Source organism: Physeter macrocephalus, chromosome 17, assembly GCF_002837175.3.
Source record: "Physeter macrocephalus isolate SW-GA chromosome 17, ASM283717v5, whole genome shotgun sequence".
In the NCBI taxonomy this organism is placed as follows: Eukaryota; Metazoa; Chordata; class Mammalia; order Artiodactyla; family Physeteridae; genus Physeter; species Physeter macrocephalus.
Window position 1 is genome coordinate 51,866,494 of NC_041230.1, and position 17,528 is coordinate 51,884,021.

At 48.1% G+C, this 17,528-nt stretch overlaps 1 protein-coding gene across 12 annotated transcripts in view; it reads right to left on the minus strand.

Moving 5' to 3' along the window:
* MEAK7 (MTOR associated protein, eak-7 homolog) overlaps positions 1–17,528 on the minus strand; it is an 88,592-nt gene that overhangs the window by 29,835 nt on the left and 41,229 nt on the right. For 3 of the 12 annotated variants that reach the window (XR_008615475.1, XR_008615474.1, XM_028477715.2), the window contains exons 1-2: positions 8,744–8,800; positions 5,071–5,105 (exon numbers count right to left, since the gene is read on the minus strand). The exons of 3 other annotated variants lie outside the window; for them this stretch is intronic. The gene's annotated coding sequence lies outside the window, so the exon portion shown is untranslated. Of the gene's footprint in view, positions 1–5,070; positions 5,106–8,743; positions 8,809–17,528 lie in introns of those variants that run through there. 6 more of the 12 variants (XM_028477717.2, XM_028477716.2, XM_028477714.2 and 3 more) reach the window with 5 other exon arrangements.

The window sequence follows — 17,528 nt, forward strand, 5'->3', positions numbered from 1 at the left end:
ACTATATGCCAATAAAATGGACAACCACAAAGAAATGGACAAATTCTTGGAAAGATACAATTTTCCAAGACTGAACCAGGAAGAATTAGAAAATATATCCTAAAAAATATAAATATTTTTTGGTAAAAAATATACCTATCACAAGAAATGAAATTGAAACTGTAATTAAAAATCTTCCAACAAACAAAGGTCCAGGACCAGATGGCTTCAGAGGCAAATTCTATCAAACATTTAGAGAAGAGCTAACACCTAATCCTTCTCAAACTCTTCCAAAAAACTGCAGAGGGAGAAACACTCCCAAATTAATTCTATGAAGCTACCTTCACCCTGATACCAAAATTAGGAAAAGATATCACAAAAAAAGAAAATTATAGACCAGTATCACTGATGAACACAGATGCAAAAATCCTGAACAAAATACTAGCGAACAGAATCCAACAACAAATTAAAACGATCATACACTATGATCAAGTGGGATTTATCCTAGAGATGCAAAGATTCTTCAATATACGCAAATCAATCAATGTGATACACCACATTAACAAATTAAGGAATAAAAACCATATGATAATCTCAACAGATGCAGAAAAGGTTTCTGTCAAAATTCAACACCCATTTACGATAAAAACTCTCCAGAAAATGGGCATAGAGGGAACCTACCTCAACATAATAAAGGCCATATATGATAGACCCACAGCAGGCATCATACTCAATGATGAAAAACTGAAAGCATTTCCTCTAAGATCAGGAACAAGGCAAGGATGTCCACTCTCTCCACTCTTATTCAACATAGTTTTGGAAGTCCTAGCCACAGCAATCAGAGAAGAAAAAGAAATAAAAGGAATACAAAATTGGAAAAGAAGTAAAACTGTCACTGCTTGCCAATGACATGATACTATACATAGAAAATCCTAAAGATGCCACCAGAAAACTACTAGAAATAATCAATGAGTTTGGCAAGGTTTCAAGATACAAAATTAATGCACAGAAATCTCTGGCATTCCTATACACCAACAACGGAAAATCAGAAAGAGAAATTCAGGAAACAATCCCATTTACCATCTCAACAAAAAGAATAAAATACCTCGGAATAAACCTGCCTAAAGAGGCAAAAGATTTGTACTCAGAAAACTATAAAACACTGATGAAAGAAATCAAAGATGACATAAACAGATGGAGAAATATGCCATGTTCTTGGATTGAAAGAATCAATATTGTGAAAATGACTATACTACCCAAAGCAATCTACAGATTCAATGCAATCCCTATCAAACTACCAATGGCATTCTTCACAGAATTAGAATGCCATTACAATTCATACGGAAACACAAAAGACCCCAAATAGCCAAAGCAATATTGAGAAAGGAGAACAGAGCTGGAAGGATCAGGCTCCCCGACTTCAAACTATACCACAAACCTACAGTAATCAAGACAGTATGGTACTGGCACAAAAACAGAAATATAGATCAATGGTACAGGACAGAATGCCCGGAGATAAACCCACGCACATCTGGGCACCTAATTTACGACAAAACAGGCAAGAACATACAATGGAGAAAAGACAGCGTCTTCAATAAGTGGTGCAGGGAAAATTGGACAGCTACATGTAAAAGAATGAAATACACTCCCTACCACCATACACAAAAATAAACTCCAAATGGATTACAGACCTAAAAGTAAGGCCAGACGCTATAAAACTCTTAAGAGGAAAACATAGGAAAAACACTCTTTGACATAAACCACAGCAAGATCATTTTTGACCCACCTCCTAGAGAAACGGAAATAAAAAAAAAAAATAAACAAATGGGACTTAATTAAACTTACAAGCTTTTACACAGCAAAGGAAACCATAAACAAGACAAAAAGACAACCCGCAGAATGGGAGAAAATATTTGCAAATGAAACAACAGACAAACGATTAATCTCCAGATATACAAACAGCTCATGGAGCTCAATATCAAAAAAACAAACAATCTAATTTAAAAATGGACAGAAGACCTAAATAGACATTTCACCAAGGAAGACATACAGATGGCCAAGAGGCACATGAAAAGATGCTCAACATCACTAATTATTAAAGAAATGCAAATCAAAACTACGAGGTATCACCTCACGCCGGTCAGAATGGCTATTAACAAAAAATTTAGAAATAAATGCGGGAAAAGGTTTGGTGAAAAGGGAACCCTTCTGCACTGTTGGTGGGAACATAAACTGATACAACCACTATGGAAAACAGTATGAAGGTTCCTTAAAAAACTAAAAATCGAACTACCATATGACCCAGCAATCCCACTACTGGGAATATATCCTGAGAAAACCATGATTCAAAAAGAGACATGCACCCCAATGTTCATTGCAGCACTATTTATATAATAACCAGGACATGGAAGCAACCTAAGTGTCCATCGACAGATGAATGGATAAAGAAGATGTGGCACATAGATACAATGTAATATTAGCCATAAAAAGAAACGAAATTGAGATATTTGTAGTGAGGAGGATGGACCTAAAGTCTGTCATAGAGGGAAGTAAGTCAGAAAGAGAAAAACAGGGCTTCCCTGGTGGCGCAGTGGTTGAGAGTCCGCCTGCCGACGCAGGGGACACGGGTTCGTGCCCCGGTCCGGGAAGATCCCACATGCCGCGGAGCGGCTGGGCCCGTGAGCCATGGCCGCTGGGCCTGCGCGTCCAGAGCTTGTGCTCCGCAACGGGGGAGGCCACAACAGTGACAGGCCCGTGTACCGCAAAAAAAAAAAAAAAAAAAAAAAAAAAGAGAGAGAGAGAAAAACAAATACTGTATTCTAACGCATATATATGGAATCTAAAAAAAAAAAAATGGTACCGATGAACCTAGCTGCATGGTAGGAATAAAGAGGTAGACATAGAGAATGGACTTGAGGACACGGGGTGGGAGAGGGAAGCTGGGGCAAAGTGAGAGTAGCATGGACATATATACACTACCGAATGTAAAATAGCTAGCTAGTGGGAAGCAGCACCAAAGCATGGGGAGACCAGCTCGGTGCTCTGTGACCACCTAGAGGGGTGGGAGGGAGACGCAAGAGGGAGGGGATATGGGGACATATGTACGCATATGGCTGATTCACTTTCGTGTACAACAGGAACTAACACGGTATTGTAAAGCAGTTATACTCCAATAAAGATCTATTTATAAAAACAAAAGATTAAAAAAAATAAACTCCAGGTACCAAAAAAAAAAAAAGTGAACAATTCAGTGGCATTTGGGACATTCACAACATTGTGAGGCCACCACCTTTACCTAGTTCTAAAACACTTCCGTCACCCCAAAAGACACCCCACACCCGTCAGCGGTTATTCCCCGTCCCCGATGCCTCAGCCCCTGGCAACCACTAACGCGCTTTCTCTGTGGATTTGCCTATTTCAGACATTTCATGTAAATGAAATCGTCCAGTACACGGTCTTTGGGGTGTGGCTTTTTTCATTCAGCATAATGTTTTAAAATCGCATCTGCATGGTAGCATGATCAGTACTTCATTCCTTTTTATGGGTGAATAATATTTATGGTATACCGTCTTTGGTTTATCCATTCACCTGTTGATGGACATTGGGGCTGTTTCTATCCTTTGGGTGTTGTGAACAGTGCTGCTGTGAACATATGTGTACACGTGCTTATCTGAGTCCCTGCTTTCAAATTTGGGGGCGGCAGGTACGATACCTAGGAATGGAATTGCTGGGTTGTATAATCTGATGTTCACTTTTTCAGGAACTGCCAAAACTATTTCCTGTTTTACATTCCCAGCAGGAAAGCATGAGGGTTCCAATTTCTCCATATCGTCTCTGACATTCTTGCTATTTTTCCATCTTTTTAATCCAGCCATTCTGGCAGGGGTGCCCATCTGCCCCAAACAGGAAGCGTCCAGCAGAGGGCTCCTTGGACAGGAGCTGTAGCACACTTGCAAAGGCTGCTGGAAATGGGTGCTTGCGCAGCCCAGTTTGGGGCTATCACTCACGGGCCACCTGATCTAAATGTTTCCAGTTCTCAACTTTTTCAGCAGCGTAAGAGCCAAGAAGGAAAACTTCCGGCCCTGGGCTCAAGGTCCAGCCTAAGTGGGGCTTTCTTCATGTCTAAGATACAACGAGCGGCACCAGCTGGTGCCTGGTCCCCTCCAGGGGGCACCGCCCAAGCGGCCATGCCAAGGCAGACCCGTCCTGTTTGTCAACTTTTCTAAGAGCCCCAAGAAACAACCTGATCACGCAGGACTTGATGAGGAGACGAGCCATCATCTCTTGCCTTTGCCAAGCAAAGGCAGAAAGAAGGTACAGAAAGAAGAACATCACTGACGCTGCGGTTAATTTAATATATTCTGCCAACTGCAAAGCAGTGCTCTTAGTATTAAGTGTCTGAAAGCAACGCCTAAGAGAAATCACAATAGAAAATCGGTCGATGCCCCCTGGCTAAAGACAAGCAGGAGTACGCGTGTGGTCAGAGCTGCATTTCCAGCCCAAGGCAGCGAGGAAGCATGGGGGGCTCGGTGAGAGTGTGAAAGAGGATGCCTCTTGGAAGGCCCAAAGAAGGCCTTGGTGCCATGCAGTGACTGGGTAGCTTAATCCTTTTCACGGAGGATGCAGGAGGAACAGAGAAGGGCTAGTGTAATAATTAAGAAGGATGCTGCACTGCTCTGTTGACCAGAAAGCAGGCTGCAGGTTATTCTGGGACCCCGCACAGTGACCTGATCTGTCTACACAGCGTGATTTTGCTTTCACTTGGTTCCACCCCAGCTCTACTTCCATTAGCGATAAATCACGATAGCTTTAGTCAAAAGTATTTTTAGATTCATACCCTTCCAACCAGGGAAATTCAAGCTTCTCTCAAAATCTGCGTTAATTTATCAAGTCACCAAAAGACCTGTCACACAACTCTCCCTGCGTCCCTACCTTGTTATCCCGCTGAAATCCTGGAAATGGTAAATGAATTAAAACGTACCCTAGTGAAATCTATTTCGTTCTCAGGGTCTTCCTAGCAAAGATCACCACGCTTTTTCACTTCATCTACAAAACCTTAAGGTTTGTGACATGAGAAGGCCCCCGACTCACCTAAACTCTGGAAGAGATGACGGCCTTCTGAACACCTGGGGGGAAAGGTTTTTGAGATGTCAGCACAGCTTCATGTCAGAGCTGGACCCTCCAGGCCGGCTGACAGCCGTGCCCACCCAGGTGGGCTCCCAAGGCCGACCTGGCGGATGCGTGTGGTCCCCTCGGAACGTCAGACACCAGTCTCTGTGGACAACTCCCTTCTGCCCGTTGTCTGGCTCAGAGGACCCTCATGTCCACCTCTGCACCCCTCACCATCTACTCAGCCTCGGGTTCCAAGACTAGCCGGCGTTCCCGACTTTCCTAGAACCGACTGCTGCCGTAACTGACACGGACACAGGTCCCTCCTCGCTCACTCTGCTTGCGCTGCACCCACACCTGCATGCCTGACTCACCCACCGTACAACCTGAAAGCCATTAGAGACTGCCACACGGCCACCTGGCCAGCACCCGAGCCAGCCTGGCACACGCAGGCACGGGGACGTGCCGGTCCAACGGCTGTGTTGTTCCCCACCCACCGCTCGGGTGGACGGCCTGTTCCCTCCCCACCTCGTGAGATCCCGTGTGCCAACTCCAGGAGGTCGGCCTTGCCTGGGTCCCTCACGTTCGGGCCCCACGGGACTCACTCCCAGACCGCAGGCACTCAGGGCCCCTTGGATCAGTACCCCTCACTCCACCACCCGTGCCCAGTCCCCTGCCCACGTCCGTACCCCATGCCCACCAGGCCTGGGCCACCAGGGAGAGCTGACAGCAAGGACGGGGGCTCCATCCAAAGGCCGCACCTCAAACTCCCCACATCCCGGGAAAGCACCCTTCCTTCTCAAAACCAAGGAGTCGCTCTACCGGGAGATACCAGCCTCTTTTAGGGGGACGTCTGGGGCGAAAAGGCTGCCAACATGTAAATGCCTCTCCTCAGACATTCCCAGATGTTCCATGACTGAACAATCAGTGCGGCCAGGGGCGGTGCCACTGAGAGGTCATGGGGCCTGCCCCCTCCAGCACACTGGCCTTCCTGCCCTCAGCACATGCATCTAATTCCTTCAACAGGTAACTAACTCAGCGTCTCCTAGGCCAGGCTCCGTCAGAGGGAGAGCAGACAGAAGCCTCAGAAAGGCCCAGGGCCTGCGGGAGCGTCCCGTCCAGCAAATGCTGCGGGGTTCGGCAGGGATGGGGCGAGAGTGGAAAATGTCCCAAAGGACGTGTTCCGGCTGGGTTTTCCGGCACCCACAGGTGGTTCGCCCAGGGAGCAGGGACAGTGCACACAAAGGTGCAGGGTGAAACCGACATCGCCCAGGCGAGGTCTGGTGTGCGGAGGGGACCAGGGGGGTCTACAGAGCAAGGTGGCCTCGTCTGCCTCCACCCAGCCCCTCACTTCCAGCCCATCCCAGCCCCCTCCTCTGTCCCACCGGAAACAGGCTCCTCCACTGTTGTCTGGAAACAGCAGCCTGGCCTCCTCAGGGTCCAAATGCCTGCGAGAAAGGACCAGAGCTGGGCGAGGCGCCCACAGGAAGGACTGGAGGGCAGAAACGCACAGGAGAGGTGCGGCCCATCGGCATGCGGCAGGCTCAGGGCGGCACCTGGAAGAGATGCCAGGGAAGGCCCAGAAGCAGGGCAGCTGGCAACACTGGATTTTCTTCTAGGAGGAGGGAGAACTGCTACACCCTCAAGCAGTAGCCACAGGCCCGGAGTCAACAAGAGGTGGAAGGAAGGGCAACCTCTCAGACCATGCCCCGGGCCCCTGGCCCACCATTCTCAGTATCCGCAGCGCACTGGTAAGAGGACACATCTTTAGACAGCTCCAAGGACACCCCGCTCCTGTTAAAGAGCTCCCACAAGGCAGGATGACGTAATGGCAGTGGTACAGCGGCCCCAAGTTCATCCAGCCCGGACTCCATCGTTTTATCAGGCCTGAAATCTCTCTAATCAACTCTGGGGAGGAACTGAAGGCCCTTGATGCGTCCTTACTTCTCCCCAGATGCATGTTCCCGAACTTTCTTTCAGTCCCTGGCAATGGTTTTCTCACAGGACTGTCCTGGGTGCACCTCGATATGTGCCACAGGCTTTATTTTCCGGCCAAGCTGTGCATAAAACAACCCAACGCTGGCCTGAGTCTCCTGCAGGTTTACGTATATCACGTTCTCTTTCAAGAGGACGCGCCTCAGTGTTCCTTTAAGATTGCTAACCCCAGTGGTTCTCAACTGGGGGCGGTTTTGTCTGCCGGGGCACAGCTGGCAATGACGTCTGGTTGTCACATCCAGGGAGAGGGGTGCTGCTGGCATCTAGTGGATAACAACCAGGGGTGCTGCTAAATACGCTACAACGCACAGGACAGCCCCCCCTGAACAAAGAAGTCCCTGGCCGCAAACGTCAGTAGGACTGAGAATGTGAAACTGGCTTCCAAAGATGCAGGGCCATGGGGCCGAGCGGGAGGGTGGGCACTGACGTGCGCTGGAATCCAGATGGTGTAAGCAAAGATGCACAGATCCGAGTTCAAGTTCTGACACTGGTTGCTGTTAGGACTGAGGGCAAGTTATGCAGCCTTTTCCAACCCTAGTAAAACAGGGCAAGTGCCACCAGCCCTGTCATGAGGGGGAAAGGATTAAATGAGGCAACATAGGGCATTTATCAATAATTCGGCTTTCTGGAGGCCAGAGAAGGAGACACATGAGCCGAAGGCAACAGAAGATTTCTTGCCTTGGAACAAGACAAACAGCCCAGCTTGGAAGGAACAAACTCCCCAGTGCTCGGGAGGGAGCCAGGAGCTGTTTTTCTGCAGAATGTGCCACAGTTCCTGCTGGCATCCTAGCATGGCTTAGGCACCTCTTTTCAGAGCCTCTCTGAGCCTCTCTGACGACTCCTGTCCTCGAGGGACACCCTGGACTCTCCACCTCCAAGGGGCCACTGTCCTGGAAGCAGCAATCTGGCCCTCAGTACACCCCTTCTGGGAAGACTCCCACCACCTCATCTGCTTCAAGCTTTGTTTACATCCGAGAACCTTCTGCGAAGTGTCAGCTTGAGCCTGGGCCAGCCGCCAGCTGTGCAGAGTCCCTGCTGGCCAGAAGGTGACCTGTCCTGCTCCTGCCCTATACTGGCTTCCCTCCCTCCAGGGAGCCCCAGTGGCTCATCTGCAGGCTGTCAGCCTAGGAGCACTTTCTTCTCTCCCCTCTGCCCTGAATTTAGCCATCACCTCCACTCTCCGGGGACAAAGTAAGTAGGCTGTGGTCAGAAGAGAGACCGCCCCAGCCCGCCACACACTCCAGTACAGTCCCCTGCCTCGCCTCCTCCCGCCGATGCTCCCCAGTTCTGCGTCTCTACAGCTCTCTCTCGCTTTCCCTTCTGACAGCGAGCCTCCACCCTGAGAACCCTCGGGTAAGAATCTGCCGGAACCCTCTGATCTCAACCACACGGGAAGCAGAATGTGAGGAGTGATTCTGTGCTCCAAATGACCACGCAGGGAGACTCCTCCTCTCTCGCAGCTGTCCCCCCACCACTCCCCACCCCGCCGCAGGGCAGAGAGGCACGGGCTGCCAGGGAGGGGCAGGGCCCAGGTCCACCCTGGCACCATTCGCTCCCAGGACCAGGGTCATCGCCCCCACCCCTAAGCTGGCCAGGCTGCTCCCTCCAGCCCTCCTGACCAACGACCTTCCCCCTCCCACACCCCGACCCTTCCGCTCACCGAGGCCCTCGCCCACTGCCCCAGAGCCGACCCGACCTGCCTTTCCGGTTGCAGTCCACAGATTTTCCTCTAGAGCAGCCCACCCCGTTGCCAGGCGACGGCGCTGACGGACGGCTGTCTGCCCCAATCACAGAAGCGGAAGCCTAGTGGGCGGAGCCTTATAAAAATTCAGCCAATGGATATGCACCTCACGGGGAGCGGGCCGGCGCAGGCGGGTGAGGGCGGGGCCGTGGGCGGGGCCGGCTGCAGGAAGGAAGGAGGGCGAGGAACTGGAAAAGACGCTGGAGGCGGAACTGCGATAGAGAGTGGCTGAGGATTCATGGGAGGAGCCAGGGAGGAGCACCTGGGGAGGGAGGGGCTGTCTGGCCTCGGGTAAAGTAGCTGGGCCTTGGGAGCACGGGGTGCGGCCGGGATGAGGACGGAGGTGGGAGAGAGGAGAGCGGGCCTAAGGGAGACCCAGCGAGAGACGAGAGAGGCAGGTAACCCAGCCGCGGGACCCTCCACTACTGAGGCCTCCATGGATTAAGACCCAGGCCACCCTCCTCTGGCACCCCTCTCGCTCGCCCTCCCCCAACTAATCTGGGCACAGCCTAGCATCCCAGGGCCCGGGCTCCTGCCTCCCCGCCTCCCCGCTTCTGCCCCTCCGCAGCCCAGCCCCTCTCTCTTCCTGGGAGCCCTCACTTCTGTCTTCGTTCTCTGACCCCCAGTCCTTTCCAGTGGCATTTAAACGTGCTTAAGTCTGTCCAGTCTTGATAAATAAACTCACCTTGACCCTCAGGCCTTCTCCAGCTTCTCCCACCCCATCCCCAACCCCTCGACCCCAGCTTCACTCCAAAATGTCTCAGGACTGTTGTCGGGATTTATTCACCTTCCATTCGTTCCCCAAACCACTGAAACCTGGCCCCAGGGGCTCTGTCACTAAATCCAGGGGGCACTTTCAGTCCTTACATGCAGGGGCTCACAGTGAGCATTCCTGCCTTATTAAAACTCTCCTTCCTGGGCATCTAGGTCGCTCAGCCCTGCCTTTTCTCCCCTCCCTCCCTGGTAGTTTTCACTCTATGTGTCCTCCCTGACATTAATTCCTTCCTCCTGTCTTCCTGGTGACTTCCCTTCCCACCTGTCTGCTCTGCTGACCCCCAAACCGGCACGTCCAGCTGGTGGTCTAGACTGCACTCTGACCCCTAAGGCCCATCAGGCTGCATCTCAAACTCAGCCCAGCCAAACCCAAACTCTTGCCTCCAAAACTGCATCTCCTATTTACTTCCTTCCCGAGGGCCGGCCACCACCTTCCAGGCCCAAGTCAGAGAACTGGAACCATCGTGGACGCTTCCTCCTCCTTCTCTCCCCATGTTCCATTACTTACTAAATCTGTTTTACCTCCAAGATCTGGCCTGCCTCCACCCACTTCCCTCCATGTCCCCAGGGCCCCCTGTCTGGGCCAGACCCCAATAACAGCCTCCTGCCCTCCTCCAACCCATCTCCCAGCCAGAGCCAATGGAACAGTTAGCACAGAAATCCTTATCCTGCCCCCAAGACTGAGAAATGGCATCACAGGATCAAGCAGAGTAACAGACACACAGATAAAACCAGCTGCTGGGTTTTGCTGTCCTCAAGTTCACGAGGGACAACGTTTCTCAAGGACACTCAGCTGCAGCTGTAAAGTGTCATAACAACCCCCTTTTTTGTGTAGTGACTGTTTTACTCAAAAAGAACTTTGAACTGTAAAATCATAGATGAGCAGAAACTTCGCTGTTTGAAATTCTATCACTCAGAATGAAACTTCCTGCTCCCGCCTGAGAATTTAAGTCAGCTTTGACGGAGAAGCAGCCTGGATTTCCAACCCGTGTGCAGATCCATATAAGTGGTTTCTGGACACGATGGTCCATTGCCCTCCTAACTTTGTGGTTCCCAAGGGAACGGGAGCCGAGTCCACACTGCAGCCCAGACCAGATGCTGGCCGCTTCCCACACAGCCCTGTTTTGCCCTGAGCCTGTTGAAACGCTGCTTCTTAAGTTTCACCCAAACCCCACCTTTCCACAAAGTCCTATGAAATCTCTCTTTGCCTTTGTCAGTTTGAGCTGCCCAGGGCACCCAGTGCACTGGGTGAACAGGCCTGATTTGTCGGACTGCGGGTTGATCTTGGTGGTCTTGGGCCTGTGTGGCTAGGACAGCTGTAAGGTCCAAAGGGCAAGGGCAGTGCTGGTCACAGGTCCCCAGAGAGTATTGAGCACCTACTACATACATGCCAGGCGTGGTGACACAGCAGTGAGCATTACAGTCCCCGCCCTCAGTCTTCTAGTCCTTTATCATTCAGTTCCACCTGCTTAATGAGTGGGGAGGAGCATAATTAAATTGAGGGGAGGGGATGGTTGGGGGGTTTCTGGCTGTGGAGGAGAGGCTGGGGAAGATAAGAGGGAGAAAAACCAGGACGGTGAGAAGCTATGGCGGGAAAATAAATGGGATACTGAAAAATACACGGAGACTTCAAGGCTTAAAAAGAATTCAGAGCTGGAGAACAGTATGGAGTTTCCTTAAAAAACTAAAAATAGAGCTGCCATGTGATCCAGCAATCCCACTTCTGGGCATATATCCATAGAAAACTATAATTCGAGAAGATACATGCACGCCTATGTTCACTCCAGCACTATTTACAACAGCCAAGACATGGAAGAAACCTAGGTGTCCATCAACAGAGGAATAGATAAATAAGACGTAGTGTATATATATATACTTATACATATACATACATATACAATGGAATTTACTAGGCCACAAAAATGAATGAAATAATGCCATCTGCAGCAACATGGATGGACCTAGAGATTATCATACTAAGTGAAGTAAGCCAGACAGAGAAAGAAAAATATCATATGATATTGCTTATATGTGGAATCTTAAAAAAAAAAAAAGTACAAATGAACTTATTTACAAAACAGAAATAGACACACAGACACAGAAAACAAACTTATGGTTACCAAAGGGGAAGGGAGGGGAGGGATAATTTAGGAGTTTGGGATTAACAGATACATACCACTATATATAAAATAGAAAACCAACAAGGACCTACTATGTAGCACAGGGAGCTATACTCAATATAATCTATAAGAGAAAAGAATCTGAAAAAGAATATATATATATATGTATAACAATCACTTTGCTGTACAGCTGAAACTAACACGACATTTTAGTCAACTGTACTTCAATTAAAAAAAAAGAACTCAGAGGCCATCTGAACATCCTCCTTTTTTTGTGTCAAGGGACTACTGCCTTCCAGACTCTCTCTGTTCACCCTCGTCCCCACCGTTCCTGCCAATCGGGTGCTTCCTGGCCAGAGCCCTTTCTTGCCTGCTGCCTGAAGACTGCCTGGGGACTGCCTGGATGCTTCCGGCCCGCAAGGCACAGGCCCTCTTGGAGAGACAGGTCTGAGCACTGAGGTGGTCCCGTGGGAGCAAAGTGTTCTGCAGCCCAGGCGCCCTCACCCTCCTGGACACGAGGGAGTAACCCCAGCTCTTCATCACCGCTCGCTCAGGTTTCTGCCGCCTGCAGCCAAGGGAGTGGAAGAATTAGATGCCCTGTACTTATGCGCGCAAACCTCGTGAGTATGCTTTCAGGAATATCTGAGGTAGTGGCATTCTGTGCAAAAAGGCAATCTCCTAGAAGCCGGAGCACGCCCAGGGCAGGGGGGCAGGGGGCTATGGTGGTCCCAGGTGCAGGCAATGGGGGGCAGCGGGGGCCCCCCGGGCTGAAGACATACCAACAATAAAACCAACTAAAAGTCGGTCTGCTTTTTATCCCCAAGCACCAGCAATTCTAAGCAACATCAAGTGATATCATTCTCCTCCCTGAAAAAGCCTTTTATTGGGCTAAGCACGAAACCAGGGTTTGGCAAACTTTTTCTGTCAAGGGCCCGACAGTAAATATTTTTGATTTTTCAAGCCATACCATCTCTGTCACAGCTACTCACATCTCTTGTGGCACCAAAATAGCCACAGGCAATAGAAAAACAGTTGGACATGGCTGTTTATGTCACACATTTATGAACACAGAAATGTGAATTTCACACATCATAAAATATTATTCTTCTGATTTTGTTTCCAACTGTTTAAAGAACGAAAGTCATTCTCAGCTCACTGGCTGTATAAAAGCAGACAGTGGCCAGACTGCAGTTACTGTTATGGTTTTTTGTTTGTTTTTACTAGCATGATGAATTCTTAGAATTAAAAAAAAAAAAAAAAAAAAAAAACTTTACCCAAAGAAGAAAGGTTTTTGCTACTTCAAATGTGCCAGCAGAGGAACAACTCATCAAGTCTGAAAAGCCACAATAACATCGTATCACAAAAGGAAAATGACAAGTCTCCAGAAACCAAACATAAAGTCAAGGAATACTATGATCTAACTGATAAAGAATTCAACATAGCTGTCATAAAGAAACTCAAAGAGCTACAAGAGAACTCACAAAGGCAGTTCAATGAGCTCAGGACTAAAACTAAGGAACAGAAGAAATAATTTAGTAAAAATACTGAACTCTAAAAAAGAACAAAATGAATTCTGGAGCTGAAGAACTCAATGAGATGAAAAATGCATTAAAAAGCATTGGAAATAGAGCAGACCATATGGGAGAGAGAATTAGCTCAAAGAAGCTTATGTTTTAATAATATTTATGGTTTTTATTTATATATTTTCATGTATATTTATAATATTTATATAAGCTTCAAATTGTACATTTTATGACATTTCTTTAAAAACTGAGTTTACCAATCCTGTTTAAAATTGCATCAAAAAAAATAATAAAATACCTAGGAATAAACCTAACCAACGAAATGAAAGACCTACACGCTGAGAACTATAAAACACTGATAAAGGATATAGAAGATGATTCAAAGAAGTGGAAAGATAACACATGCTCTTGGATCGGAAGAATTCATATTGTTAAAATGGTGTACTACCCAAAGCAATCTATAGATATAATGCAATCCCTATCAAATCACCCATGACATTTTTCACAGAGCTACAACAAATAATCCTAAAATTGACATGGAACCACAGAAGACCCAGAACTGCCAAAGCCATCCTGAAGAAAAAGAACAAAGCCGGAGGCATAACCCTCCAAGACTTCAGACAATACTACAGTAATCAAAACAGTGTGGTGTTGGCACAAAAACAGACATATGGATCAATGGAACAGAACAGAGAGCCCAGAAATAAGCCCACACACCTATGGTCAATAAATCTTCAAGAAAGGAGGCAAGAATACACAATGCAGAAAAGACAGTCTCTTCAGCAAGTGATGATGGGAAAGCTGGACAGCTACATGTCAATCAGTGAAGTTAGAACACACCCTCTCACCATGCACAAAAATAAACTCAAAATGGGTTAAAGACTTAAACATAAGATATGTCACCGTAAAACTCCTAGAAAAGAGCATAGACAAAACATTCTCTGACATAAATTGTACCACTGTTTTCTTAGGTCAGTCTCCCAAGGCAACAGAAATAAAAATGAAAATAAATAAATGGGACCTCATCAAACTTACAAGCTTTTGCACAGCGAAGGAAACCATAAACAAGACGAAAGGACAACCTACAGAATGGGAGAAAAATCTCTGCAGATGATGCAACTAACTAACAAGGGCTTAATTTCCAAAATATACAATTGGCTAATACAATTCAACAACAAAAAAAACAAACAACCCAATCGAAAAATGGGCAGAAGACCTAAAGAGACATTTCTCCAAAGAACACATATAGATGGCCAATAGGCACATGGAAAGATGCTCAACATCACTGATTACTAGAGAAATGCAAATCAAAACTACAATGAGGTACCACCTCACACACATCAGAATGGCCATCATTAAAAAGTCTACACATAACAATTGCTGGAGAGGGTATGGAGAACAGGGAACCCCCCTACACTGTTGGTGGGAATGTAAATTGGTACATCCACTATGGAAAACAGTACAGAGGTTCCTCAAAAAACTAAAAATAGAGTTGCCATATGATCCAGCAATCCCACTCCTGGGCATATACCCAGACAAAACTATAATTCAAAAAGATACATGCACCCCTATGTTCATAGCAGCACTATTTACAATAGCCAAGACACGGAAGCAACCTAAGTGCCCATCAACAGATGAATGAATAAAGATGTGTTACATATATACAAGGGAATATTACTCAGCCATAAAAAAGAATGAAAGAATGCCATTTGCAGCAACATGGATGGATCTAGAGATTATCATATTAAGTGAAGTAAGACAAAGACAAATATTATATGATATCACTTATATGTGGAATCTTTAAAAAATGATACAAATGAACTTACTTACAAAACAGACTCACAGACAAGGAAAACAAATTTATGGTTACCAAAGGGGAAAAGAGGATCATGGGATTAACAGATACACACCATCATGTATAAAATAAACAACAAGGACCTACTGTATAGCACAGGGAACTATATTCAGGCTGTAATAACCTATAATGGAAAGGGATCTGAAAAAACATTACACATATATATATATAAAAACAAATCACTTTACACCTGAAACTAACACAATACTGTAAATCAACTATACTTCAATAAAAAGTAGACTTTTTTTAAAACACTGGGTTTATTTGGAGAACACCCAGTTATAGATCTGGCCCCAACACACATGGACACAGCTACAGGCATTCAACTCAAGAGCAAGTTTGAAATACCTGGAATTTTCTGAGGTCACTCAGGGGGCAGTTTGGGTCTGCAGCGCCCCCTGTGGGACATATTCCTGCGCTGAGAGAGTAGATTTGAAATAAACATCATAAACACAGTGATGCACGTGACCAAGAAACAGGCCTTGGGCTACTTCAGTGCTGACATTCTACACGACAACTTGGACTTTGTGTGGTTAAAAATTCTCAACTACAGAACAATCTAAAAGCCTTTAGAATAAATCCCAAAGGAACTGAGGCATAAATGGTTTTTCAGTTTCTGGACTGTAGTGTGTAATGCAATTTGGGTGAATCTCTGTCAAACATAGCCTTAAGCTTAAGGCTTTCCCTACTCATACAGCTGTTGCTTCATGAAAGCAATCTTGAAAGCAAAGCTAATAGAACTTGTTCATATATATGTGATGGATTAAATAAACGTGGAAGAGAAGGCAAATCTCCCTTTCCAAAGAGCCCCAGTAATTTATGTAGATGCCCCCAAGTGGAGGAAGTGGGGCATGACCCCCTCCTCCTTAGGCCTGGGCTGCACACGGTGACTTCCTTCCAGAGAGATCGGGATGGAAATGGAGATGGGAGTGAACCATAGAGAGCCGTGAAGTGACCAGGCTACCGCACGCAGATGATCTCAGCTGACATCAACAGTCATAAATTACGTGGATACAGTGGGCCCTTCTGACCAGAGGGTCCCTCTGTGACCTTGGTTTGGGGAGCCCTCAGCTCATCACGGACCCAGCAAAGGCAGCTTCTTCACTCTATCAAGCTGGCTGCAGGCCGGGGACCCTCAACCCCCTGGTCCCCTGTGTATTTCCGCTTTCTCTGGGAAGTTCTGCCCAGTCCCCACCTCTCCCAGACTCAGTGGGCTGTTCTTCCACTGCTCCGAGCCTTTGCACGGCCCCTCCCGCTGCCTGGCATGCCTTCTTTCTTCCCTCCAGAGAGCTCACATCTCCACTGCAGGGAGGGTCAACCCCTCGCAGGAGGAAGGTGTAAAAGAGTCAAGGTCATGGAGATGAGGGGAGAACTGCGGAGAGACTTGTTGGAGGGCCGAGTCTGTTTCCCCAGGAGGAGAGGGGGTAGCCTGCCTCCGACCTCAGGGCCTGGGGGTTTGGGGCTACAGTGCCCCTCCAAGAGCTCCAGCCAATGGCCACGTCACACATGCCACAGCAGAGGTGTGAGGGCAGCAGAGCAGGGTCTGCTCCTGGTGGTGACCACCCTGCCACCCAGCAGCCCGTCAGAGGAGCAGGATCTGGGACAGGATTCAGGACACACCCTGGGCGCAGCCGCCTAGAATCACAGTGAGTCTCCCTAGGGCCCCACGGCAACAGGCTGCAGGGCATCAGCCAGCCCAGGGCAGGCAGTGCCCAGTCAGGGGAGTTGCAGTGGCCAAGGAGGCCTCCCAAGGATGCGCAGAGGTGACCATGAGATCAAAGTCAGCTCAAAACATGGGCCAGGCCCAGATGACCTGAAGCCAGCGTGCTTCCCGTGGGGCGCCGAACAGCAGAGCCCCCAAAGACGTCCAGGTCGTAATTCCCAGATCCTACAGGGATATGTGACCTGACATGGCAAAGGGAACTTTGCAGATGTGATTAAATTAAGGATCTTGAGATGGGAGATGATCCTGGATTATCCAGGTGGGCCCAGCGTCACCACAGGTCCTTATAAGAGAGAGCAGGAGGGGACCTCCCTGGTGGCGCAGTGGTTAAGAATCCGCCTGCCAATGCAGGGAACACGGGTTCAATCTCTGGTCCAGGAAGATCCCACATGCCGCGGAGCAACTAAGCCTGGGCGCCACAACTACTGAGCCTGCACTCTAGAGCCCGTGGGCCACAACTACTGAGCCCATGTGCCACAACTACTGAAACCTGTGCGCCTAGAGCCCATGCTCCGCCAACAAGAGAAGCCACCTCAATGAGAAGCCCACGCACAGCGCCGAAGAGCAGCCCCCGCTCTCCACAACTAGAGAAAGCCCGCGCACAGCAACAGAGACCCAACGCAGCCAAAAATAAATTAATTAATTAATTTTTAAAAAAAGAGAGCGGGGGGATTTGGCGGCAAGATGGCGGAAGAGTAAGACGCGGAGA